We start from the raw sequence: 27,088 nt of genomic DNA on the forward strand, positions 1-27,088 counted from the left end.
TTCGCAGCTCTTTGGCGGCGACTGCCGGCGCGAAAAGCGCCGAGACTGATTCCTCTTGCCCAATCTTGTTTTCGGTGCGCCAACGCCTTCTTCACCCCGTGTGCTATACAGTCGGGGGGGGGGGGGGGGGGGTTCGGCAGCTTGCCGGCCGTGTCTCTCCACTGCTGCTGAGCTGGCTTTCTTCCGTAATCCATTTCCTCGCTTTCTGTCTTTTTTCTTATTGTTGGCATGGATTCTGTCAAGTGCCCACTAGGCTTAGGATATACGAGCGCACTGAAGGCTATCGGTTAGCTTTTGAATCAGTGTTACAGCAAAACCAGCTACATTGCAAGGAAGGTAAAAAGAATTAAAGGACGGAAAGCTGAAGGTCCAGATGCGCAAAGCAACTTGCATCTAATATGTTGGATCAATCCATGACTGGCCGGTTGCTTGGTTATTGCCTCGCACGATATCGTGCTTGATCAACGCACGAGGGCCATCTAATCACGAACTAGAAATAAAGGTGGAAAGTGAAGTCTTTTCAATAAGGCCCCGTAAAGCTTTTAACGCTAAAGAATCTAGACCTGCCGCATACTTCGCAAACCGGACAAATTTATCGTTTTGTGGACTAAAACTCAGCACAATTACTGACCAATGAAACCGGTCCGAATGGCCATCCTTGATTAGGAGCATTCAAAATAAAATTTGGCATAAATTATTCAGTGAACGTATTTGGGGATGATTCTATTTTCGATCCGTTCCTTTGCCTCTTTCTTGTTGGTTATTTGCACACGTGAGCCGGCCAAACAGCGCTGCTTGCGATCAATCCTGACGTCACAAATGGCAGCTGGCAACGATGGAAAGGTGATAGAATGCGTTCGGAAATGTATCGTTGCGGAATAGAGGCGCTCTAAGCTGTTTTTAGGAAAAGTACCAAAGCTCACTGCCCAGACATTAACTAGTCCAGTAGGACGGTGTGCTTTTTTTTTTGTAGTGGCTCATTACCATTGATGAGAATGTCGTTATCACGTCTTTATTGTTCGCTAACTTGGACAGGATAATGGCGCAACCTAAACTATGTGCACTCTCCGCATGTCCTTGTGAAATTGATAGCCTTAATAAAAGTGAAGCACGGTGGTACACAGATGCCAAGAACAGGACGTACATTCATAAACAACAGTTTATGGGCTGCGGGTATTGAGAAAAAAAACTCTGGGTTCCCTCTCTAACTCATCAGTTATAGTCGGATACAACTTTAGAAAGGAGCGGCTTTCCCCCCGCAAAAAAACCCTTTCCAGCTAATGGCGTCGGCCGGCTGTCGTGGGCCTGCTAGCGTCACATTGTAGAGAGCGGCAGATGAAATGGGATAGTCCCCTCGCTTCACTGTCATGCCGCTCCCTGTTTTGTCACGCTAACAGGGTCATGAGAATCGGCCGACGCCATTGACTGGAAGGGGCTCCTCTGAGGGGGAAAGCCACTTCTTTCTTGAGTTGTATCCGACTATAGTAATATTTTCAGCAGAAGAAGCACGTATGCCACCTCATGATCTTATGCTTTTCGTTTAACTGATCTGCCTGACCACGAAGAATTATTTTTTTTTCTCGCTAATCTGCATGCCACAAACTTTTGTACATGACTGCACAGCATAAGTGAAGTACTGTCAGTTGGACAACCAAGTGGCCAGACGCTGAAGTATTGTCAGTTGGTTGTCAGTTGGGTAGTCAGCATATTGCGTAATCATATTAGCTATCGTTGAATGTAACCAACACATTGCAGCAAAACAAAGACGCGAGCGCCTTATCTATTCTGGTGTCGAAGCCATAACACACGTAAAAGGCTTTAGACAAGGAAGCCGCAGGCCAGCGAATTTGCGACAGCGCAGACTTGCATGGTTCGTGCCCGTTCACTGTGGTTCATTACAGCATAATGAAACCAGAAAAGTGTAGAGCAGCACAGCACTACAAAAAAAGATTAAAGCTGATTGACTGAAGTAAGCATATAAGCATAAGCACCCCATGTTAGTCTTCAATACATCCTCAAAATATGTCGAAGCTTGAACACTTTAGCATTGACGGTTCTAATTGTAGTTGTTTTTTCACTTCACAAGCGTCTACTGAGTAGAAGGAACATCGCTCTATCCCTTGATCCGTGTCATGTCTCATTTCGCTCCACCGCTCTGCCCCGTCTTAATCACCATAAGCCTTTTTAACGAATGTCAAGCGTATAAATATATATTTATTGATGCAACGAAGAAACTATAAAATTACGACTGACGAATGGGAGCAGGTGAAATCTTTCACAAAAAAGACGTCATAATCAGCAATGCCAGAAATTTCGCCCACGTGAGCATGCAAAAAACGAAATATTGGAACTAGCTGAGAACAAAAAAAGGACAGACAGAAAAAAAAAATATGACAATACCTGCACTTGAAGCTCGCACACAGGTAAAGACCCCCCACGAAAGGAACTGGAATGTTCTCATTTCAAAATGATTGCTCTTTTGTATTGCTCAGAGATAAAAATGAACGGCGGAGATTACCAGCCTTAAACGCAAGCCAAGAAAGGAGGACATACGGGTGCGGAGATAAAGCTAACACAAACACCACGCTAGGTTGTGCGCGAAGATTGAAAAACAATCCCCCTCGTTGCGTTAGACGGAGCTCGCAGGTAACGCCATGCAAGAATGCTTCTACGTTAAAAAAAAAGCTTAAATGACATCCAAAAACTAAGTCAAAACACCGCTTATTTTATCTGTTAACAACATGCGCGCTGCGAGCCTTTGTATTTCACTTTCGTTATTTTAACTTCTACGAGGTCTCACCAGAAGAGAAAAACTCCTTCCTCTTTCTTGCCTTATTCTCACTCTTCTTTCTTTTCCCCCGAAAGACGAGAAACAAAAGAAGCTGCTTCGTTAGTAAAGCGTCTTAATTTTTTCTCATCAGTCCGGGCGGGCTCTACGCCTCGATCTTAGCCAATAGCGATCTAGGAGCGCACTTTTGTTCTTTACCTTTCATTTCAGCAAAGAAGCAAGCGCACAACAAAAAAGTTCTTTCGAGAATAGCGCCGCTCAGACAGGCCTGGGTATTAAGCTTGGTTCACTGAAAACAAAAACTGCTGCTTTAAAAAAAGTCCTGGCAAAAAAGAGAGGGGAGGGGGGGGGGGGGGGGGGAGGAACAGGGTAGGGTGGGTAAGGTGCGAGTCAGTAGCACGAAAACACATAGAACAAAACAGAGAACAATGACGCTAAGTAGAGGCCCACCAAACATTCAGAACCATCAAATGAAGGCAAAAGAGTATGGCCAACTTTCGAAGCTAGCCATGGGATTCTAGCTAGCCACGTGCCGGGGGAGGGTTACGTTGAGGAGGGCGGACTTTTGAGAAAACAAAATAAAGTACACAGAAAGAAAGCAGATCAGCACCAATGAACGGTCGCACGTAAGCCCTTAGAAACAAAAGAGTTTGTGGAGAGGATGTGTGTCTTAAATAGAGAGAGAGAGGGGATGGAGAAAAAGTGAGGGAGGGGGGCAAGCCGAGCCCTGTGCAAACACACGGCAGAGCCTTTAGCGTCCGGCCGGGTCCAGTCCTTGGCGGGATTGCGTCTTCGTAATTAAAGCCGGAGCGGGGAGCGCACTGGTGCCGCGGCTTAAGGTCGTTCTCAAGAAAGGGAGAATTACGAAAAATATAATTCTTGGAGCGGAAGCGCAGAGAGAGAGAGAGAGAAGGAGAGAGATGAACGTAATTAAGAACGTATCAGGAAGAAAGAGAAAGAAGAGGGAAAAAATGAAAGAAAGAAAGAGTGAGAAAGCGGGGTACGTCCGCAATCAGGCGTACGAGTTTTATGTCGAGTAGGACGCGCAGTTGGACCTGTCCAAGTCTTCAGCTCGATAATATGAAGCACGAAGGCGCGCAGGTTGAGATAAATGAGGAAGCCGGCTTCCGTAGTAATGTGAAGCATAAAACATAAAAAAAGCATAAGACTACGAGAGAATAACCTGGCTTGGACGTTGCAGTGATTTAAGAAAAGAAAACAATGAAATGATAATGAAGCTGCCTTTCGAAGGTAATAAAAAATTACGACAGTTGCAGCGAAAACAAAGCCGCTTTTTTCTTGCGGGCTCGAAAATGGGCGGAGTCTGAGAGGAGGTTTATTTGATATCAAAAACAAGCTCTCATACTTTGGTAAGAAGAAAAAAAGGGTATCAGATTGCACGAAGCACATTGAAAAGCATAAAAAAGGAGGTCGGAAATAGAAAACAGAGAGCAGTGATATTAAACCACCCATAGACGCCGTTAACGGCATAACCTGCAACGGTTTTTGTTTCGTCGGCAATTTTTGTCGCCCCAACGCTTCTCTTCTGAACGACATCCCTTTATATTAAACAGACTTCTTGTCAGCGACAAATTAACGCAAACATTTAGCTCACGAACACGAATCGTTTGCAAGTAGCTGCCGGCTCCATAAATTTTGCTCCAGCGATTCAGCCTTCTGTTGGCCAGGAGAAAATAGCCTTCGGCTGTGGCACCATGAGCTCTACAAAATGTTGACTGCATTGGAAAAATGGAAAAAGAAATGCAAATTTTTTTGCATATCATAGTTCTGTAAAACAATAGATTTTGTAGTCCTTCAGAAATAAAAATTCAAGGCAAAGCAGCTTCGACCAGCGCCTTGCCATACGGGAATTTTTTTCGTAATTTTTTTACGCTGTAGTATAGAACGCACAGCAGAACAACACTCGGGAAAAAAGACAGCCAGTGCAAGGGATGATAGTAAAGCGTGCAATGACTGTTGTAGCAGTAACAGACAATACAAAGCCCACATTATGCATAGGCTGTTTCAGAAGGTAGCAGGCTGTCTTTCTCTTTTTACCGGATAAATTCTCATCTAGCGCACTGCTTGTTGTCTGCCCCGGTATTTTACAACATTAACTCGCTGATCTCAGACAGAACTGCCTAGTAACCATTTTGTAACTATCGCAGCTCATGGGTAGCACACCGCCTTTTCTTCTCTCCTTGTCGCAAAGAAAAAAGCAAATTTTCAATGCCTCTTTGTTCTTCAGCGGAGAGAAATGTAAAAGTGCCCAGACGCATCATTTCTGCGCCAAACATTGCTTTTCCATTGCGCAGTTTATCAAATTTCTGTTGCGCAGTTTGTCTCCATTTGTCGAGTGTGCTGCTGCCGGCTCAAAATTTTAACCTTGAAAAAATAAGGAGTTGCACTGCAGCACTTTCCCACTTCCCCTATCCTTTCCCGTGTCCTTTATCTCCTCTTCCAACTAATTGCTCCTGTTTGCCATGAATGGATAGCATATATAATATGTATCCGTGATATCCTTGCATCTTGCAGCTTTCAAAGTATTCGTTTGTACTACATGGCAAATAATTTGGTCTTTCTTGCTGGTATTGCTATTGGCTGCAACGTGTAAATTTTGTTGCTTTCCTACGAATTTAAAGTGTTTTAGGCGTTCTTAGAGCTTACGGTACGCGTTGCTTCTTTATTAAGTCACTTGTTGCATCACTTGTTCTCTAGTTACGTCGAAGGAGCTAGCTTTATTAAAGTTTCTTTAATTCACTTCTCTCTAAGAGCACGACTGCGTCACAATGCGACTACTAACAACCTTTGTTTAACAAGGAGTTCAGAAGAGGATTCTCCTGATGATATAGCTACTAAAAACGTCCCAGCATGATGGCAATATGGCGGCCGTATTCCTTGCGCGCACAGTATCTTGCAGGTTTCGTTTGCGAGAGGAAGTACAAAGAAGGTTTACTAGCCTCTTACTAGTCTAACGGTCGTAAAAAGGTGATCGTATATTTCGGGCAGTAGCGACGATTTGTTTTTAATTACGTAGAACTAAAGAGCAAAAACAATGCTCTTTCTTAGGTCTGCTGGCGTTAGTAAGCGCGTTATTAAGCTGGTCGTCGCAATCATCATCGCAAAATATTGAACACGAGTAAACGAATTAAATTTAAATGAATTTCCTCCTTCACTGAAACCCACTGTGCCGCCACCGCGGTGGCTCAGTGGTTATAGGGCTCGGCTGCTGACCCGAAAGACGCGGGTTCGATGCCGGCCACGGCGGCCACATTTCGATGGAGGCGAAACGCTAGAGGCCCGTGTAGTTGGCCGATGTCGGTGCAACTTAAAGGAACCCCAGGTGATCGAAATTTCCGCGGCCCTTCACTACGGCGTACCTCACAGCCTGAGTCACTTTGAGACATTAAACCCCCATAAACCAAACCGAAACACACTGTGCCTTGGGGAGTTCGCCTGAATGCATTGCTTTTAAAAAAAAACAAGTTTTTTAGGGATACCTACTTCGGCTCCCATACAAGTTCCAACTGCGACTACCACTTCGCGACGACCAACTCCGAACTGCACTACCGCTCGCTTACTGGCAGATACACATAGCACGAAGCAATAATAAGAAGAAAAAATACAAACAAACGTATTCATAAAACTTAGCGACAGCGAGATCGCGAGGAACGCGAGAGCGAAAGCCCCGGAGGAGTGACGACGAGCAGGAGAGATGGGGGAACAGGGGAAAAAGTGAAGATGAAGAAGGGGATGTTCGAAAGGAGGCGACGAGGACGAGGTTTGAACGTGGCGCGCTTGCTTGCCCAGACAACAAGGGCAAACACCGGGGAGCAGCGCGGGGCCAGAGCAAACACAGGCGCGACGGACGAGAAAGGCGACTGAGACACGCGCCAAGATTCTGGTGGCGACGGTGGTGGAAGCGGATGTTCGATGAGGGACCGAAGGGGTGAAAGAGGGAAAAGCCGCGCAGCAAGCTCCGGCTGCGCTAAAGAAGGGGAGGAACCGTACAGGGCATCACACGAGAACGCGACGCCGCCGCGTCCGGGGAAAAAGAAATGAAGGGTGTCTTCTCCAAGCCCCGAGGGGAAGGAGCGCTCTCGGAATCTCCCGCTCTTCTCCTAGCTGCTCGCGTCGTCTACGCACGCGTACGCACGGACAAACAAACACGCTTCGCACGCCCTGATCAAGCGACGTCCGCGAGAAATCGCTTGTTCGTCCCCATGTCCCGACGATAGGACGAACGTATGCATGGGAGCAAACTTGCTCGCCCCCCGCTGCGCGTGTCTTGCTCGGCCCGGCGGTGTAATGTCAAGCCTCGTCGGGCACGCCCCGGGATCGGGTATATGAGATGCCGACGAGGGATATAGGATTGGCAAAGCGTGTTCGGTGCGATGTCGCCCGTCGCATATACTTTCTTCGCGGCGTGGGCGTTGCGAGTGCGTTCATATATGCAAGCAGCGCCGGGTTAGTGTCACGGACACTTCGTAGATAGGAAAGTTTTGGCCGGCCGTTTGCTCGTCCTTACCTTTAGCTTACATTTTTTGGTGCAGGCCGAATTCACAGCATGCCAGCTAAGTTTAGATACTGGTATTTATTTATTACGCGACAGCATAAGAGACACAAGTCCTCACACCCACCGGTTATGTCACAATTTTCCACCTACAGAGGTGTGGTACCAGTGTTTTCCATCTGCCACGAGTGGTACATGGGAGAGCCAGCTGCGACCTGCCACGTTTGGCAGGTGCAAAGTGGAGCGACGAGAATCCCCCTCTCCTCTCCTAGGGCAGAGGAGGGACAGACTGGAAGGTGGCTGCCACGCGAAGAGTGCTGTCACCTGCCAAGGTTTGTACACGAAAGAGCCAGCTGCGACCTGCCACGTTTGGCAGGTGCAAAGTGGAGCGACGAAAATCCCCCTTTCCTCTCCTAGGGCAGAGGAGGGACAGACTGGAAAGTGGCTGCCACGCGAAGAGTGCTGTCACCTGCCAAGGTTTGTACACGAAAGAGCCAGCTGCGACCTGCCACGTTTGGCAGGTGAAAAGTGGAGCGACGAAAATCCCCCTCTCCTCTCCTAGGGCAGAGGAGGGACAGACTGGAAAGTGGCTGCCACGCGAAGAGTGCTGTCACCTGCCAAGGTTTGTACACAGAAGAGCCAGCTGCGACCTGCCACGTTTGGCAGGTGAAAAGTGGAGCGACGAAAATCCCCCTCTCCTCTCCTAGGGCAGAGGAGGGACAGACTGGAAGGTGGCTGCCACGCGAAGAGTGCTGTCACCTGCCAAGGTTTGTACACGAAAGAGCCAGCTGCGACCTGCCACGTTTGGCAGGTGAAAAGTGGAGCGACGAAAATCCCCCTCTCCTCTCCTAGGGCAGAGGAGGGACAGACTGGAAAGTGGCTGCCACGCGAAGAGTGCTGTCACCTGCCAAGGTTTGTACACGAAAGAGCCAGCTGCGACCTGCCACGTTTGGCAGGTGAAAAGTGGAGCGACGAAAATCCCCCTCTCCTCTCCTAGGGCAGAGGAGGGACAGACTGGAAAGTGGCTGCCACGCGAAGAGTGCTGTCACCTGCCAAGGTTTGTACACAGAAGAGCCAGCTGCGACCTGCCACGTTTGGCAGGTGCAAAGTGGAGCGACGAGAATCCCCCTCTCCTCTCCTAGGGCAGAGGAGGGACAGACTGGAAGGTGGCTGCCACGCGAAGAGTGCTGTCACCTGCCAAGGTTTGTACACGAAAGAGCCAGCTGCGACCTGCCACGTTTGGCAGGTGAAAAGTGGAGCGACGAAAATCCCCCTCTCCTCTCCTAGGGCAGAGGAGGGACAGACTGGAAAGTGGCTGCCACGCGAAGAGTGCTGTCACCTGCCAAGGTTTGTACACGGAAGAGCCAGCTGCGACCTGCCACGTTTGGCAGGTGCAAAGTGGAGCGACAAGAATCCCCCTCTCCTCTCCTAGGGCAGAGGAGGGACAGACTGGAAAGTGGCTGCCACGCGAAGAGTGCTGTCACCTGCCAAGGTTTGTACACGAAAGAGCCAGCTGCGACCTGCCACGTTTGGCAGGTGAAAAGTGGAGCGACGAAAATCCCCCTCTCCTCTCCTAGGGCAGAGGAGGGACAGACTGGAAAGTGGCTGCCACGCGAAGAGTGCTGTCACCTGCCAAGGTTTGTACACGAAAGAGCCAGCTGCGACCTGCCACGTTTGGCAGGTGAAAAGTGGAGCGACGAAAATCCCCCTCTCCTCTCCTAGGGCAGAGGAGGGACAGACTGGAAAGTGGCTGCCACGCGAAGAGTGCTGTCACCTGCCAAGGTTTGTACACGAAAGAGCCAGCTGCGACCTGCCACGTTTGGCAGGTGAAAAGTGGAGCGACGAAAATCCCCCTCTCCTCTCCTAGGGCAGAGGAGGGACAGACTGGAAAGTGGCTGCCACGCGAAGAGTGCTGTCACCTGCCAAGGTTTGTACACGGAAGAGCCAGCTGCGACCTGCCACGTTTGGCAGGTGCAAAGTGGAGCGACAAGAATCCCCCTCTCCTCTCCTAGGGCAGAGGAGGGACAGACTGGAAAGTGGCTGCCACGCGAAGAGTGCTGTCACCTGCCAAGGTTTGTACACGAAAGAGCCAGCTGCGACCTGCCACGTTTGGCAGGTGAAAAGTGGAGCGACGAAAATCCCCCTCTCCTCTCCTAGGGCAGAGGAGGGACAGACTGGAAAGTGGCTGCCACGCGAAGAGTGCTGTCACCTGCCAAGGTTTGTACACGAAAGAGCCAGCTGCGACCTGCCACGTTTGGCAGGTGAAAAGTGGAGCGACGAAAATCCCCCTCTCCTCTCCTAGGGCAGAGGAGGGACAGACTGGAAAGTGGCTGCCACGCGAAGAGTGCTGTCACCTGCCAAGGTTTGTACACAGAAGAGCCAGCTGCGACCTGCCACGTTTGGCAGGTGAAAAGTGGAGCGACGAAAATCCCCCTCTCCTCTCCTAGGGCAGAGGAGGGACAGACTGGAAAGTGGCTGCCACGCGAAGAGTGCTGTCACCTGCCAAGGTTTGTACACGGAAGAGCCAGCTGCGACCTGCCACGTTTGGCAGGTTCAAAGTGGAGCGACAAGAATCCCCCTCTCCTCTCCTAGGGCAGAGGAGGGACAGACTGGAAAGTGGCTGCCACGCGAAGAGTGCTGTCACCTGCCAAGGTTTGTACACGAAAGAGCCAGCTGCGACCTGCCACTTTTGGCAGGTGAAAAGTGGAGCGACGAAAATCCCCCTCTCCTCTCCTAGGGCAGAGGAGGGACAGACTGGAAAGTGGCTGCCACGCGAAGAGTGCTGTCACCTGCCAAGGTTTGTACACAGAAGAGCCAGCTGCGACCTGCCACGTTTGGCAGGTGCAAAGTGGAGCGACGAGAATCCCCCTCTCCTCTCCTAGGGCAGAGGAGGGACAGACTGGAAGGTGGCTGCCACGCGAAGAGTGCTGTCACCTGCCAAGGTTTGTACACGAAAGAGCCAGCTGCGACCTGCCACGTTTGGCAGGTGCAAAGTGGAGCGACGAAAATCCCCCTCTCCTCTCCTAGGGCAGAGGAGGGAAAGACTGGAAGACTGGAAGGTGGCTGCCACGCGAAGAGTGCTGTCACCTGCCAAGGTTTGTACACGGAAGAGCCAGCTGCGACCTGCCACGTTTGGCAGGTGCAAAGTGGAGCGACAAGAATCCCCCTCTCCTCTCCTAGGGCAGAGGAGGGACCGACTGGAAAGTGGCTGCCACGCGAAGAGTGCTGTCACCTGCCAAGGTTTGTACACGAAAGAGCCAGCTGCGACCTGCCACGTTTGGCAGGTGAAAAGTGGAGCGACGAAAATCCCCCTCTCCTCTCCTAGGGCAGAGGAGGGACAGACTGGAAAGTGGCTGCCACGCGAAGAGTGCTGTCACCTGCCAAGGTTTGTACACGAAAGAGCCAGCTGCGACCTGCCACGTTTGGCAGGTGAAAAGTGGAGCGACGAAAATCCCCCTCTCCTCTCCTAGGGCAGAGGAGGGACAGACTGGAAAGTGGCTGCCACGCGAAGAGTGCTGTCACCTGCCAAGGTTTGTACACAGAAGAGCCAGCTGCGACCTGCCACGTTTGGCAGGTGCAAAGTGGAGCGACGAGAATCCCCCTCTCCTCTCCTAGGGCAGAGGAGGGACAGACTGGAAGGTGGCTGCCACGCGAAGAGTGCTGTCACCTGCCAAGGTTTGTACACGAAAGAGCCAGCTGCGACCTGCCACGTTTGGCAGGTGCAAAGTGGAGCGACGAAAATCCCCCTCTCCTCTCCTAGGGCAGAGGAGGGACAGACTGGAAGACTGGAAGGTGGCTGCCACGCGAAGAGTGCTGTCACCTGCCAAGGTTTGTACACGAAAGAGCCAGCTGCGACCTGCCACGTTTGGCAGGTGAAAAGTGGAGCGACGAAAATCCCCCTCTCCTCTCCTAGGGCAGAGGAGGGACAGACTGGAAAGTGGCTGCCACGCGAAGAGTGCTGTCACCTGCCAAGGTTTGTACACGAAAGAGCCAGCTGCGACCTGCCACGTTTGGCAGGTGAAAAGTGGAGCGACGAAAATCCCCCTCTCCTCTCCTAGGGCAGAGGAGGGACAGACTGGAAAGTGGCTGCCACGCGAAGAGTGCTGTCACCTGCCAAGGTTTGTACACGAAAGAGCCAGCTGCGACCTGCCACGTTTGGCAGGTGAAAAGTGGAGCGACAAGAATCCCCCTCTCCTCTCCTAGGGCAGAGGAGGGACAGACTGGAAAGTGGCTGCCACGCGAAGAGTGCTGTCACCTGCCAAGGTTTGTACACGAAAGAGCCAGCTGCGACCTGCCACGTTTGGCAGGTGCAAAGTGGAGCGACGAAAATCCCCCTCTCCTCTCCTAGGGCAGAGGAGGGACAGACTGGAAAGTGGCTGCCACGCGAAGAGTGCTGTCACCTGCCAAGGTTTGTACACGAAAGAGCCAGCTGCGACCTGCCACGTTTGGCAGGTGAAAAGTGGAGCGACGAAAATCCCCCTCTCCTCTCCTAGGGCAGAGGAGGGACAGACTGGAAAGTGGCTGCCACGCGAAGAGTGCTGTCACCTGCCAAGGTTTGTACACGAAAGAGCCAGCTGCGACCTGCCACGTTTGGCAGGTGAAAAGTGGAGCGACGAAAATCCCCCTCTCCTCTCCTAGGGCAGAGGAGGGACAGACTGGAAAGTGGCTGCCACGCGAAGAGTGCTGTCACCTGCCAAGGTTTGTACACAGAAGAGCCAGCTGCGACCTGCCACGTTTGGCAGGTGAAAAGTGGAGCGACGAAAATCCCCCTCTCCTCTCCTAGGGCAGAGGAGGGACAGACTGGAAAGTGGCTGCCACGCGAAGAGTGCTGTCACCTGCCAAGGTTTGTACACGGAAGAGCCAGCTGCGACCTGCCACGTTTGGCAGGTTCAAAGTGGAGCGACAAGAATCCCCCTCTCCTCTCCTAGGGCAGAGGAGGGACAGACTGGAAAGTGGCTGCCACGCGAAGAGTGCTGTCACCTGCCAAGGTTTGTACACGAAAGAGCCAGCTGCGACCTGCCACGTTTGGCAGGTGAAAAGTGGAGCGACGAAAATCCCCCTCTCCTCTCCTAGGGCAGAGGAGGGACAGACTGGAAAGTGGCTGCCACGCGAAGAGTGCTGTCACCTGCCAAGGTTTGTACACGGAAGAGCCAGCTGCGACCTGCCACGTTTGGCAGGTTCAAAGTGGAGCGACAAGAATCCCCCTCTCCTCTCCTAGGGCAGAGGAGGGACAGACAGGAAGGAGGCTGCCACGCGAAGAGTGCTGTCACCTGCCGAGGTTTCTACACGGAAGAGCCAGCTGCGACCTGCCACCTACCACGGTTGGCAGATGCCAAATTAGAGAGGGGAAATCCCCTCTCCACTTGGAGAGAGGAGGGTAAGGTCAGAAGGTGGCTAGCAGGGGTAGAACGCACAGAGTGGCTACCATGAAAGGAAGAGGTTCTGACGCGGGAAAAGGAATGCTCTACCTGAAGGTGGCTGGAATGCTCACAAAAAGGTTCTAATGCTATCGCATTTTCACAGCCAATGATAAATAGTGTCCTCCAACATTTCACTACCTGCATAGCCCGTTTAGGCAATATGTCAGGGGGTACATCATTGCAACGAAAGTAAAACAAATCACTCGCGCAATGCGTAGTAAAGTGTATTTGCTGTCAGGGAAACAATATTTGGTGGCAAGACATTTCATTCTCTTATCGCATGCATAATGAAAGAATAACGAAAGAAGTCCCTTCGGAAAGTTCGCGAACTTTTAAAGAGTGGTCACGCCTTAGCGATACATAAGATGGAGGCTTTAGGTATTGGTCTTCAATATTTTCATTTTTAGAGTAACACCCATATTGTGAAAGAAATTTAAACTCAAATGTTTCCTGCGCTCTTCCAAGTTCCTGCCATTCCAGCCTACTTTTGATTTTTCGCACTCTAAAATTTATATTCCAATCGCTGTGAACAGATCCAACAACTCTGTTTTGTACAAGTTTGGCAGTGTACGGCTCCCAGCACACGCATGTATACAATGTGTTTCAACTAAGACTTTACGCACTTTTTAAAGATAGGCTTTTTGAGTTAGAAGAGCGCTTTCTACGGCATAGCATTGTCAGTGATGCAGTACACCGGATTACAGATAGGACTTGCTAATTAGCAGGATGGTTAACTAATACCGAATAGTTAACTTTATAACTATTACTGTTAGACCTCATAGTTACTGAAAGACGTGTAGACCACCGTAACGAATACCCGTATTAGTTTTTGGAATTTCCAAAACGCGGTTACGTTGGGCACCATGGCCCAACAAATTTTGGCTACATCGTGCCAAAATACATGCGCTTGCGAGACGCTTGCAGGCAAAGCAACCTCTTCAGCACACGTAATACGTTGAAATCGCCAAAACTTGTTGGGCCCTAGCGCCGAGGTTAATCGTGTTTTCGAAATTCTAAAAACTGATACGGATATTACTTACCGCGGGATACACGCCTCTCAGTAATTAAGGAGTTTAATAGGAAGCGTTAAAAAGTTCACTATTCAATATTAGTTTCAAGCAAGCTATATTGAAATAAAAACAAAAAAATGTTGTAAAGATATCACTGAACAATTAATGATTATCGCGACAGGGACATTGTTTGGACCACGAGCTAGGTCCGCTTTAAGGCGTTTCAGAAGTTTTCGAACACCCATCACACTAAACGTGACTTACGGCGAAAAATCTACTTCACACTATAGGAACCACATCAACCGCGCGAGTAGCTATGATTGAAAATTGATGAAAAGTAATTACTGAACAGCTAAGATTTACATGTACCGTTTGGAGTTCGATATAGGACAACCAAGCCATGAATCTGCGCATAATATAATCACTGGTTGCGCGGAACGAATAAGTAAAAATAAACCTTCAACTTTATTCTTTATACTTCTGCAGTTAACAGAACAATAAGCGGCTGGACCACTGTATGCGAATCAGTCTAAACCACGCTCCTTTACGTGCTGTCAGCCTGATATCGCAATCGTAGGTACAACGTGTCCTACCACGAGGTCGTTTTTATTGTCCCTGGTCTATTCTGTGTTGCGTACTCCCCCAGTTTCCTTTTCTCGCGGGAAGAACGAGCGAAATCTTCTGATAAGCTGTCGTCTGCTGCCTTTGATTTATACGTTTTAAGTAGTACCGCTGATGTTCCTTAGATGAAGAAAACTTCACAATTATCGGATGCCTTTTATCAGCGTGGCACGTCTCAATTCTATGCACCCTCTTTGCCAAAAGTAACCAAGAATCCGCTATGGCGGCGGGAGTGGCCTCGGGGCCGAGTGGCGGCGCTGCGGTCTCCCGCGCTGGCCCCTCCTCCCCGGCTGCGATTGCAAACTGGCTGACGTAAGCCTGCGCCCTCGCTCTCCTTTTCTGGATGGTAAGTAAGCGGGTCTCGTGTGAAGCGAGCGATCATCGCCCCTTCGGAGCGCTATCATACTGAGCGAGGGCACATGCTTACCTTACGTCAGCCAGTTTACACTCGCAGACAAGGAGCAGGGGCAGCCCCGAACCGCCGCCTCTCGGCTGATGGCCCTCTCCGGCCACCGCCATGGACGCTCGATTACATTAAGAAAAGACGGTATGCGCTCAATGCTGACACTAGTGAGTCCGAGGGAATCTTTACACAAATCTGAAACTAACTGATTCGACTTCGCCGCCATCTCATTTCCTGCCGAGCCCCTTAAGCCATAGAATAAGAAGTTACACCTCCTTGCTATGGTTTTCGCAGTCAGTTACTGTTTCTGCAATTTCTGTCACTGTTTCATGATATTAGTGTTGCCGGTTTTCAACAAGCATTTATAGCGGCGCCGCTAACGTCCATGCACACTCCAAAGACAAAACAAGAGTCTTTTAATCAGTGTCGTTTACATCAAGTTTAAACTCGTTTGTTTTTAGCTTAAATAGATGTTAACTTCGACAACACAGATTTTTGTCCCTCTATCGGATGTGTTCCTTGTTTGGCCTCGGGTTCATTTCAGTGTTATCACCGCATAACAAAAGAGGTAGCAAATAAAACGCAGAACTGCGCAAAAGAACAAAATATAGCTTCAAATGCACACGCTTCGACTCAGCCACCAAGTACAAGCTGAAGAAAAGACAATGTGGGGAAAGAACCAACCTGCATGAGCTGTAGTAAGTACGAAAGTCCCCGCCATCTTGCCGGTTCCACGCCCCGATGACCAAGTGCCGCTGCGATGAACGTGTAGCTGTTGTTCGCCGCTGCCGACCACAACACAGTGTTAGTAGCTCAAGTCCCGAAAAGGGTCAAAATCAGTCCACGCATTGTAATTCCTGGAGTGCGCAGCCGTCGAATTTGGGCCCGGCTCGCTGGTCTTATCCACTCGGCAAGTGCCGTCACCGAAGAAGTCCGGATGGGCAATCGCTGAGCTGACGTTCAAGCAACCAACTTCCATAAGCAAAAGCAAGCGAGTAAGTGCCGACGTCATGTTGTCAATTTCACAGCCAAAATGAACTATACGCGACTTGTACACATTCTACATATATCGGCGAAAAAAAACAGAAATTCGCCAGTGGAGGGTAATATTCGCCGGAAAAAAAAATTGCGTCCTGAAATAAACTAAAAAAAGACTGCAAACTGTCTAAAAACAAAAAAACAAAAGTTACAGCCCCTATATTTCAAATTCCGCATACTGATGCCAACAGTCTCTCCTGTTTAGCTGGCAGAACCAAGTTGCATGTCATTTTTAGAGCGAAGCTTAATTAGTAGAAAAAATGCATGAAAAATTATTAACCTTCCAACCTGCATGAGCGCCAGACTTCTCTGACCCGACATTTGAAATGACTCTTAGTCCGCATAAAAATGGCGCAGGGAGCGCTACAATCTACCTGATCCCACGTTCTAGAAACCAGTTCTTAATAGCAAACAATTTCAGTGTTTTCTTGCGTACAGTTATTACAAGCTGGGGCTGTAAAAAAGAAAACAAAATGTCTTATTTTCATTGTTAGCTGTTTAAAGCGTTATAAAAGAGAAAAAAATTAGTTTCTCTCGACGCAAAGAATAGTATAATCCACGATGTGTTTTGTAGCGCTTCGAAGAGCTCTGTTTTGCACTGCTAGTAGCCTTATGGAAAACTGTTTGCCCCTCATTCTTAGCGTTTGTAATATACGCCGCGCAACTAAACTTTGCACTTCGTATGTTGTACCTCGAGCATTCCTCTGGTCTGCTGTGTGCTACATTAAAATTCACGCTGTGTGCTAGGTTAAAATTCACAACAAACAATATTAAATTCTTCTTTAGAAGAGATATGTGAACCTTACAACTACAAAAGCAAAAGAAAGCCCAAGGCTTCCGCATCAAAAGATAGAAAATAACGACGTCAGCAACTTCAGGTAAACAAATTGCAGGACATTCATCAGGTATAGAATTTTCCAAGCTTCCAAAGAATGGCGTTAAAACCTGAATGGTGATAAAATGTGAGACGTGCCCTACAGCGTCGGTAAGCGATGATTTTCGCGTTTCAGGCCATTTATTACTTTTCGTCAGTGATTTCTCGCGAAGGAAAAAATGCGCTCGTCATCATTTTCTTCCCTGTGCGTCTCAGCGCCCAAAATTTTATCACGATCCCTCATGAGTGGCGGCGAAAACTCGGCACGTCGCTGCCTCTACGAGATATGCGAAAAATTCGCGTCGTCAATAGACTGCCGCTGCACATTCCTTTGCTGGATTTGTTTTGCCTTGGGTAAAAAAAAGAAACAATAAAGAGAGAGAGAGAGAGAACCAAAGTCAGAAAGCGCTTCCTTTCGTGCGTTTCTTTATTTTTTTAAAATCTTAACTGGAATCGTCTTTCAGGGTGTCATTTCGTATTTTCATGGACGAAGAAGTGCCCACTGTGCTATTCACATCTTGCTCCAGCTTATTCTAATGGAGTCCGTCTACTTAGGGAAGGTAGTGGCCGCTGATCCTGATCATACGAGAGAAATAACTAGAAGAATAACAATGGGGGGGGGGGGGGGGGCGCATATGGCAGGTTCTCTCAGATCATGAATGGCAGTTGACCAATATGCCTAAAGAAGAAAGTATACAACAGCTGTATCTTACCAGTAGTCACCTACGGGCAGAAACGTGTAGGCTAACGAAAAGGGTTCGAGTTAAGAACAACACAGCGAGCTGTGGAAAGAAAAATGATAGGTGTAACGTTAAGAGACCGGAAGCGGGCAGAGTGGGTGAGAAAACAAACGCGGGTTAATGACATCCTAGTCGAAATCAAGAGGAAGAAATGGGCTTGGGCAGGTCATGTAATGCAAAGAGAAGGTAGCCGATGGTCCTTAAGGGTAACGGAGTGGATTCCAAGAGAACGCAAGCGTAGCAGGGGGCGGCAGAAGGTTAGGTGGGCGGATGAGATTTGGAAGTTTGCAGGCATAGGGTGGGCGCAGCTAGCAAATGACAGGGTTAATTGGTGTGACATGGGAGAGGCCTTTTCCCTGCAGGGCGCGTAGTAAAGCTGATGATGATGATGTTTTCATTGCGCTGTAGAAAACATAATTCATGACTATTTAAAAGGAATACATGCGTGTTTGCTGTCGAGTTAGCTTCGGTATATCAGCGTTCCATAGCTATAGTTTTCGTACAGACGAACGAAGGATGACAAGTTGAAAAGAATACACGTATACGCTAGACTAAAGGTAAAAAAAATTACAGCAAGTGTCCAAAACAAATCCGGTGAGCGGACCTTCGAAGAGAACAATTTTTCACTGATAGAAATTGAGTGCTTGATCATTTGTTCACCAAGTGGAATATTTCTATTTGGCCCCGGAGACTGTCATGAACATTCTGCAGAATTCAGCATCATGTATTTCTACTTTGTGTGAGGGCTTGTATTTTGGCGTTCAGTATGCTCAATACTCGTTCTTTGAGGAGTATATTTAATGACTGACGTCAGGAGGTGTCCGTCTATTCCGCGCTACCTTTCAATACATTTATTATTTTCGTTGTCTGCGGTTTTGAGCCCGCAACGTCGGTGTACGGCTGCAGAACGCTTATTTTCTTTAGTTCTTTTTTTGAGCCGGTTCTAGACGTTTTCTTCTTTTTTCTTCGTGCTCTTTGCCGGTCTCAAGCGTACTGCAAGCAGTCAAACAAAAAAGGCACGCTGGCCACAATAGGAAGATAAGTTTCGGTTTCCGATCATCTGAGAGACAGAAGCGATAAGAAAAATCGAGCGCCGTGAGACACTGCATAACAAGTCTGCGCACCTCTATCGCCACTGTGGTGATAATCCTTCGGCCACGTGTCTCGCCCAGAACCTTCTACCTGCGCATTTATGCTGTATTTTTCCACAGGAGGACTCTAATTTGCGAACGAGGAACCCGTAACGGGGCGTTCCGATCTCTCTCCGATCATCTTAGGATCCAAAAGCAATATAAAACCTAAGCTCGACGTAGTGCGGCTCTCAGAAGAGGGATGAAAGAGAAGAAGGGACAGGGAAGAAAATGAGCTAGGAAGAGCCAGCCAATAAGCGGATCTGACCGACGGACAGAACGCTAAACTAGCAACAGCAGCAGAAGCAGCAGCCGAGCTGCAGCCCCACACGCGAGTAACGCTCATATGATAACCCTCCTCAACCTCGATTCTCTCTTCTTCCTCCTCCACCTCCTGGCCGCTGGCTTCTCCGCAACATGAAGCGCAATGCGGGAAAGAAAAAGGTCCAGCGACAAACCGACTGGGTCCGAGATGCGGCGCGCGGGTAACGAAGGAGAAGATGGCGCGAGGGTGTTGGCTGTGTGCGGCCGCGCGCACTTTCATCACGGGGCCAGCCTAATTTATTAAAACTCGCTTTCATCATCTCGACTTAAACCCCGGGCGCAGCCCCGTTCTTCAGCCCGCGTTAGATTCTGTTTCTCTGCTCCTGATGTTTGGGCTGCAAGTGGTGACGTTGTTTTGTATCCCCCTTTCCCTCACCCTCGCCTCTCCTCCGGACTTGTTTCTTTCTTCCCTCGCATCGTCCACGCTCTCTCTCTGAAGAGAAAGCTGAGAGGGTGTCTTCAGCACGGATTAAGTCCAAACGTCACCCGGGGAACGCGGCGGGAACGGATGAAGAAGAGCAAGAGGAGGTGCGGAGCAGCCGAGGTGCTGCATTGCTGGTTGCGGATAGGGACCGGGGGGCGTGCCATTTCGAGTGAGGTATGCGGAAAGTGCGAGCATCGTAATGGTGACAAGTAGCTAGGACTGCGAGGTCAGGTGACCGACGGTTGCGACTGTAATCAGCCACATATCGGAGCTCCCCGATGAGCGGGACATTTTAAAGTAATGTCACATGCGCCGCAGCACTAGCATTCTGCGGACAAAGGGACATGAGATTTGAACACTTTACATGTACTATAACAGCTCATAGTAAGTAAATTTCTACGAACTTACGCGCTTACTCGCCCAGTTTGCTATCTTAAAGATATGTATCCTGTCTTAATGTAATTCTAAGCTAAAACTTTCATTTATTTATTCACTATTAGTGAGAGATCCAGAGGCGTTCATAATTATTGCTTCATTTCTTCAACATTTTGTTTAGCATATTCTTGAAAAACAACAACAATACTATTGCTGGAACAGGAAAAATTGCTACTTAAAGTGCAGCGTTGACCAAGAAATTTCAGGGACTAACTTGGTTCGTGGCTCCTGGGAGAGCATTTCAAAATTATGTCTACTGTTTTGTTCATAAGGACTAGTTTAAGCTCAGTTTCTAATACAATTTGCTGTTAAAAAGCAATTTTATGTTATTCAAAAAACAGCGTTGTTTATCAAGAAAATATAAGGCACGGGTATTTTTAGAGTTCTTCACGGCACGGCATGGCATGGCATGGCATGGCATGGCGGCACGGCAAAGCATTTTTTTTCAAGGCCGTATAGCTAGAAATAACGTGAATACAACTGCAGCGAAAAACCTCACAATGAAGCCAATGAGTGTAACTTATTTTGATTCTTTCTTTTATTAACGCTTTCTTAGTTTTACTGGTTTCATATTGAACGTTCTTGCATAATATTTAAAATTTGTCTTTGTTATTTGTTGGAGTTTCAAGAGAGCCCAAATGCTCAAATAACAGCACGGTGCGATCTGCATTGACGACACCACACTTCGTGATCGTGGCGAACACTACTTACTGCCTTTCTAGGCAGAAATTAGTATCCCCACAACTCTATTATTTAGATAATGAAGTCACCTGTGTCATGGATCTGATATTTCTATGCAGCCAGATAGTACGGCACTATCAGAACATTCTTGCAGTTACCATTTAACGAAAACGTAGTGTGAATGATGCAATCTTTCCACTCTCTTCCTGGCCGTACTCGTACTCTGCCTATAAAAAATATTTAGAACCTGAGATTTGTACCTGACGCGTTTGTTGAGTTTCCTTGTGCTTTCCTAGCATATCACATACTGCTGTTTTTTACGATTTATGTGCGTATTCTCTAATCGCCTCCTGTCATAGCCTCATGCAAGGCTGCAGTATGCTAAATTAAATAAGCGAATAAATAAATAAATTACCTTGCGCAAATGTAATTAGCGAAATCAGTTTAGATATAAGGAAGCCGGCACAGCAAACCAACAAACAATATTGCGCCCACTAAGTTCACAGAAAAAAAAAAACAGCTCAAAATGGTGAGTGATGAAGGTGTTTAAATGACGATTTAACAAGGGCCGCAGCGCATGTCTTGCACCAACCCTAGAAAAACAACACACGCTCGTATTGTTACCTTAAACTGCTTTCAACGAGCTTTAAATGTGAGCATCATCAGTACGCCAGTCCATGCTGTGAGATTAAGCGCCATGGTGGCTCGACCCGCGGATGTTTAAGTTCAACAAGGTCTTCGACGGCACAGCGTGAAAAACTAAGGCTCTAAGGGAACAAGAAGGAAACAGGAACAAAAAGTTCAGACAGCGCCACGCATTGCACAAAACGTGAAACGGACAGCGAGAAAGAAACGACAAGAAAAAAAAGCAGAACTTTGGCTTCAGCCAGAAGGAGTGAGATTGCCGGCGCTCGGAGCACCAAGAGGAACTGTAAGGAGTTGGGCTGGTGGGAAAGAACAGGGGAAGAGGTTCTGTTTTAATCCGCTAAGATCCGCTTAGAGCCTGCAGACTCGGGATGAGCCCGGGGGGTAAACATGGAAAGACCAGCGGAGTGTCGTGATCCTGCTGCGAAGCCTTTACGGCTCCATCGCGGATCGACCCCGCTCCCAGCGTCGTCAATGACGGCGCGCCACTGACCGCTGCAGAGGAACTGAATGATGACGTCAGCGCGAAACAAGGAGCAGGCTTTCTTCGTGGTGCTCAGCTGACACCGGAATAGAAAGAGGTGCTCATTGTGACATGCTTGACGCTGGTTCGTAGTGGTTCAAATACACTACAAACCGCTCTGTCTACTGTAACTATGCTGGAAGATTAGTAATCACACTACACATCAAAGAGGTAGAAAAGGCAGCGCTTTCTCGCATCTTTGTCCTGTTGCAAAAAGCACTGCACAATTCTGTGGTGGCACGTTAAAAATCGCTGGAACCAGTACTGAATGGCAGTTCTTTTCCGTTCGAATGACTTTGTTACAAAGGTTTAGAAACGTTTTTAAAGCGCTCATTTCAGATTCAAATACAAAGTTTGCCACAGATATTCTTGAAAATGTAGGAACAAATCACTAAAACTTATTGCACTCTCTTCGAAGTACACTGAAGTACACTGAGCGGCAAACGTCACCGCTGTGTGACTCGGAGCATCGCGGGCACACGATGGAGTTGATGCAGACGCCGCTCACGTGGCAGATCCTCATGCACTTCCTGCATTGAAGTGGCTTAGGCACAAAAGGTCGAACTGGATGACCAAAGCGTCCAACCTTCACGTACGATGGTATGCAGTCATCCTTGAAGGCCAGCTTGATGCATGTAGATCTTCCTAACCGCTGAACTTGAATGATAGAAATGCCGTTGGTTGCCGGCTTGATCAACATGGGTAAATCTCCGTCACAGATGGCGATGTCGACGTTGTAGATTACGCCAGCCGTAGTGCCGCTGTCCTGGAGAATAAGGGGGCGTACACTGATGTTGCGAAGTCGCTGCAATTCGAAGTCAAAATCGGTGTAGTTAGCGACAGGGTTAAAGGGGCAGGTGGCATGTTCCATGGCCTCCTTAATTTTTTGTTCAAGACCGGTAGAGAAGCCCTCTGCGGAAGCAGCCTCCATAAGTAACTTAAAAACTGCCCAGTGAATGCGCTGCCTACACGTGGCTGGGGAAAATGTGGAATGGACGGACCAACGTCCTTACACCGAAATTCGCGCGGAGTCCCTCAGGGTGGAGTGCTGAGCCCAGTTCTCTTCAACCTTGCTCTCATCGGCCTGGTCGACGTATTGCCACAATCTGCTCAGATCTCTATATATGCAGATAATATCTGTATTTGGGCATCAGGGGTGACCCGTCCTCAAGTTCGTGCAAGACTTCAAAAGGCGGCATCGATATTGACATCTTATCTTTGCTTGCAGGGCCTGAACATTTCGACCGAAAAGTGTTCACTTGTGGCGTTCACACGCAAAATAATGTCACGTTACACCATTCGTATCAATGGCGAAGCGATTCCCTATGAGAGAAGCCACATATTCCTTGGTGTTGTCATCGACAGGAACCTCTCGTGGAGTTCACATATCTACGATATGAGAGACTAATTGCGATTGTCCACGTCCTCTCTTTCCTCGGGGGAAAGTCCTGGGGCGCATCAGTGCGCTCGATGCTACAACTCTACCGTTCCCTATTTCTGGGCTACATGCGGTACAGTCTTCCGATATTCAGTTCCTTTAGAAATACAAATATCAAGACTCTTCAAAGCGTGCAAGCGCAAGCTCTACGTATCTGCCTTGGACTGCCTAAATGTGCAGCAACAGCAGCAACTGTTCTTGTTGCCCGGGAACATCCTGTTACAACATAAATTGCTGTTGACACCATGAGAACACATATACGGCACCTCACACGGGTTCCCTGTCATCACCTCGCAACACTCCCAATAATTAGACCGCGTACTGCATTCGCCAAATTCATTGAAGCCCATCGCGCATATCTTCCATCGGAGTTCATCCCTGCGTCAAGACCGTGCTCACCCTTATGGAGTCTTCATTAACCTCGGGTTCACCTCTATATTCCTGGCATTACGAAGAAAGCTGGTGTATCACTGCCCACTCTCAAACAACTGACATTGAATCACATGCATTCATACCACAGTCAGCGCATACATGTTTACACAGATGGATCAGTTCACTCGAGCAGTTCTGCGGGGTCGGTGGTGATACCGGCCAGATCCATCTTCACGAAAGTGAAGACGACCTATCCAACATCTTCAACTGGTGCGGAACTCACAGCCTTATGGGCTGCGGTTGAGTTCATCAGTCAAGAACCTCCACATGACTGGACGGTTTTCACCGACTCTAAAGCAGCCCTTCAAGCCCTGCAAGCTGCGCTACGCCGCGGGTCGCAAGAACAACTTGTTGCTGAGATCCGTCTACTGTACCACGGCACCGTATCCAAAGTTCATGACATCATTTTTCAATGGCTGCCAGGACACCGTGGTATTAACGGTAATCACCAGGCCGATGCGGCTACGCGTTCTGCTCACAACGACGGACTTCCAGTGAGGATCCCAATATCAAGACCTGACGCTGCGTGTGGGCTTCGCCCTTTGGCGCTGGAGCTCACAATTTCAGCGTGGAACACGGGAGAGTTTTGCAACCTCCGCCTCAAGGAACTGGACCCTGGACTGCGCCTTCGTCTTCCACGTAACTTAGTACGTCGCGAAGCAACATTGTTATGCCGTTTATGGATCGGTGTTGCTTTTACCAACCACTATGCTTTCCAGATGGGGATGGCCGACAGCCCTGCCGGTGAAAGCTGTGGTTGTGAGGAGATCATCTCTCATCTTCTCTGTGAGTGCCCTCCATTTGCGAGTGCAAGACATACACTGTGTTGTGCCCTGGACCACCTCGATCCTCGCTCATTAACAGAGCAAAAGATTCTCGGTCCGTGGGCACGGCAGTCGACTGCCCTCAAGGCATAGAAGGCACTCTTTGCCTACTTGAGAGTGACTGGATTGAGTGACAAATTGTGACAGCGTTGTGCTCGTGTGTGTGTTCTGCCTTTTTCCCCTTCTGTTTTCCTCCTTTTAGTCCCCTAATCCCTCTTCCCCAGTGCAGGGTAGCCAACCGGAACCCCTTTCTGTTTAACATCCCTGCCTTTCCCTCCTCCTCTTTATCTATCTATTGCACTCTCTGTATATTTTGCGTCCCTAACTTACTGAATTCATTGTTATACTTCAGTGCGACTTTCCGTTGCATGCTTGACAGGAAGTTAAATCTGTGGTCTCTGTGGGTTAAAATGAGGCCAACCCTGATGCAAGCATCCCGAAGACCTATTATCTCCTGTTAAAATAAAAGGGCGAAAGATATCGCAGAAGGAATGGTCCGCACCCTCGTGCTACTAACCACAAGCCTACCTTGCGCAATGCGTAAATGAGGATGCATATATGAGGTCACACTGTGTACAATCCTTCCTTTTTTTTTTTTCAGCAGGATAAGCAAATAGTCCCAAATGACAAGTCTTTTCTGCAGTATGAATGGCAGTTCTCCGGTGCGAGAACAGTCCTTAAACCCTCGCTCTTTACTTCATTGCGTTTTCAGGGGGCAGAAATTAACTAAAGAAAGTAACAGAAACTGATTGAACTAGGCTGCGGCTCAGCGAAAGCATTCGGTGAGAGCCGCCATTGGTCGCAATTAACAACTTGCGTAGTTTTTTAGGTCAATTAACCGCAAAAAACTCTTTAAACAAAAAAAAACGCGTTTGCAGACTCATTTTAACTCTATTGAATCATTTGCACTTCGTGCTCAGCCCACAAAAAGGCCTAGCACGAAAAGACGCTTCTGTCCTTCTAATGTACTTAGAAGCTTTCAAATATATGTCGTTACAAAAACATGTTATCTTTGAGAGCGCATTTTTATTAAAATTTTCAAAATTGTAAGTTCTTAGGTGTTAAAACAAATTCAAATTTAAATTTAGCAGACAACTAAGATTTAAATTGTATCGAAGTATAAATTTTTAAATTAAATGCATGTAATGTATGATGGTTAAGCAAAGAATTCAAAGCATTATGAAACATATTATATAGAAAGTATCGAAGAGTACAGCGCCGAAATAGCCGCGGACAAAGGAGGGAAGTGCGAGACGGAACAAGTTGTACATTGCCTTTTAATAACTGCCATTTCAGCGCACTATTTTTTGTCATCATGAGCACTTTCAATATTTTCCGCACTGACAGCTTTGTTGAGTACTTTCGGTGATCATATCATTTCTGATCATTTACTTGGCGAGTTTCTATCTCAGTACCTACGCTACACGTTAAAGTTAGCCAATGTGTGGAGAAGAAATAAATCACTGTAGAATATAATCTGCAGCTCAGGTCCAACCAAGAGCGCCCGATTTGACGGCGGAAAACAGGGACCGAGGAAAAATAGTTTCCTTGAAACCTCCAGGCTAAATTAAACAAAACTTACTTGTTTGGTGGTGCGTGCTTTCTCACTACCTACAGTCGCTACCGCGTACCTTTGCGGCTGGCGGCTGCAGTTTCACACTCTTGCTTACCTTATCCAATGGGAGGCTCTGCTTTCTAGAAAATGCATGTGACTAGAGAATTCCACTCCCAAATAGCCACACAAGCTGTCTTGTTTGTTCCTAACATGGAGCACTATATGGCACGCAGGTGTCTACGGCGCTATGTTTTGCACTGTTCCTTTGAGGGCTTTGCATTATAAGCATGCAGATCCCCAGACGATCAAGCATTCAGTTTTATTTCGTAGTCCTGCCCAGGTTATCTTGTAGCCTCTAAATATACAAGGCATGCACCACCGTTGCTCGGTAACAAAACGCCTTCGTTCAGACAAAGCCACGCTGAGGTCACTGGGAAAAAGACAGCATCCACAGCGAAAGCTTAGGTCGGTGCCAACGCCGCAGGCAACGCTACTAGATTAGTTTTGAGGCTAACAGCAGCTCAAGGGAGAGAACATGAGTGAGGAGGAGACGCAGAGAGATCGATGTTGCAAACTAGCTGCTGGGGAGAAACGGGTAACTTCCAGAAAGATAGAGAGGGGGGAGGGGGGGGGGGGAGATGCAGCTGGTGCTTCGCAGCATTCCCAAACAGGCCACGAAGCGGAAACAAAAGCAAGCCAACAACCTTGCCCTGGCTGCGCAACGCAAGCTCTCATGGCACTGACACGCGCGCTTCGGAGCAAGTGGAGAACAGGTGTACGCCCTGATGGGGCCAGCCTGCCAGGTAGTGGGCTTGTACACAAACACGCGCAGAAAAGCACCCCAAGGAGTAATCCGGCCCGTATGGCGTCCGCGCGCAAGCCTATGCAAGCCGTGCACACACGCGCGCAAGCAGGCCGCTTAGGCATGCACACGAAAACTGACGCAGAGGGGGGAGGGCGTTGGCGGACAGGCGGGAAAGGCAAAGCCGTTTCTCGCGCCCTAAGCGACCGAGGAGGACGGTGAGAACGAGGAGAGGAGGAGAGGGGAGGGGGAGAGCGTAGCTGCCGCCGCGGCGCATCCGCAGCCTGAGCAGCAGCGGGCGGCGTGAGATTTCCACGTCAGTGGCAGGCGCGCGCAGGAAAGAAAGCAGCTTGCGCGCGCCTCAAATGAGGTTGAGCCGAGGCTAAGGGTCTCGGGGGTGCGCGCTAATACCCTCATAATAAATATGCAAATCCCGGCCAGACTGCTGCAAAGCGGTTTGTGTTTGGG

This window comes from Amblyomma americanum, chromosome 7 (assembly GCF_052857255.1).
Source record: "Amblyomma americanum isolate KBUSLIRL-KWMA chromosome 7, ASM5285725v1, whole genome shotgun sequence".
NCBI lineage: Eukaryota > Metazoa > Arthropoda > Arachnida > Ixodida > Ixodidae > Amblyomma > Amblyomma americanum.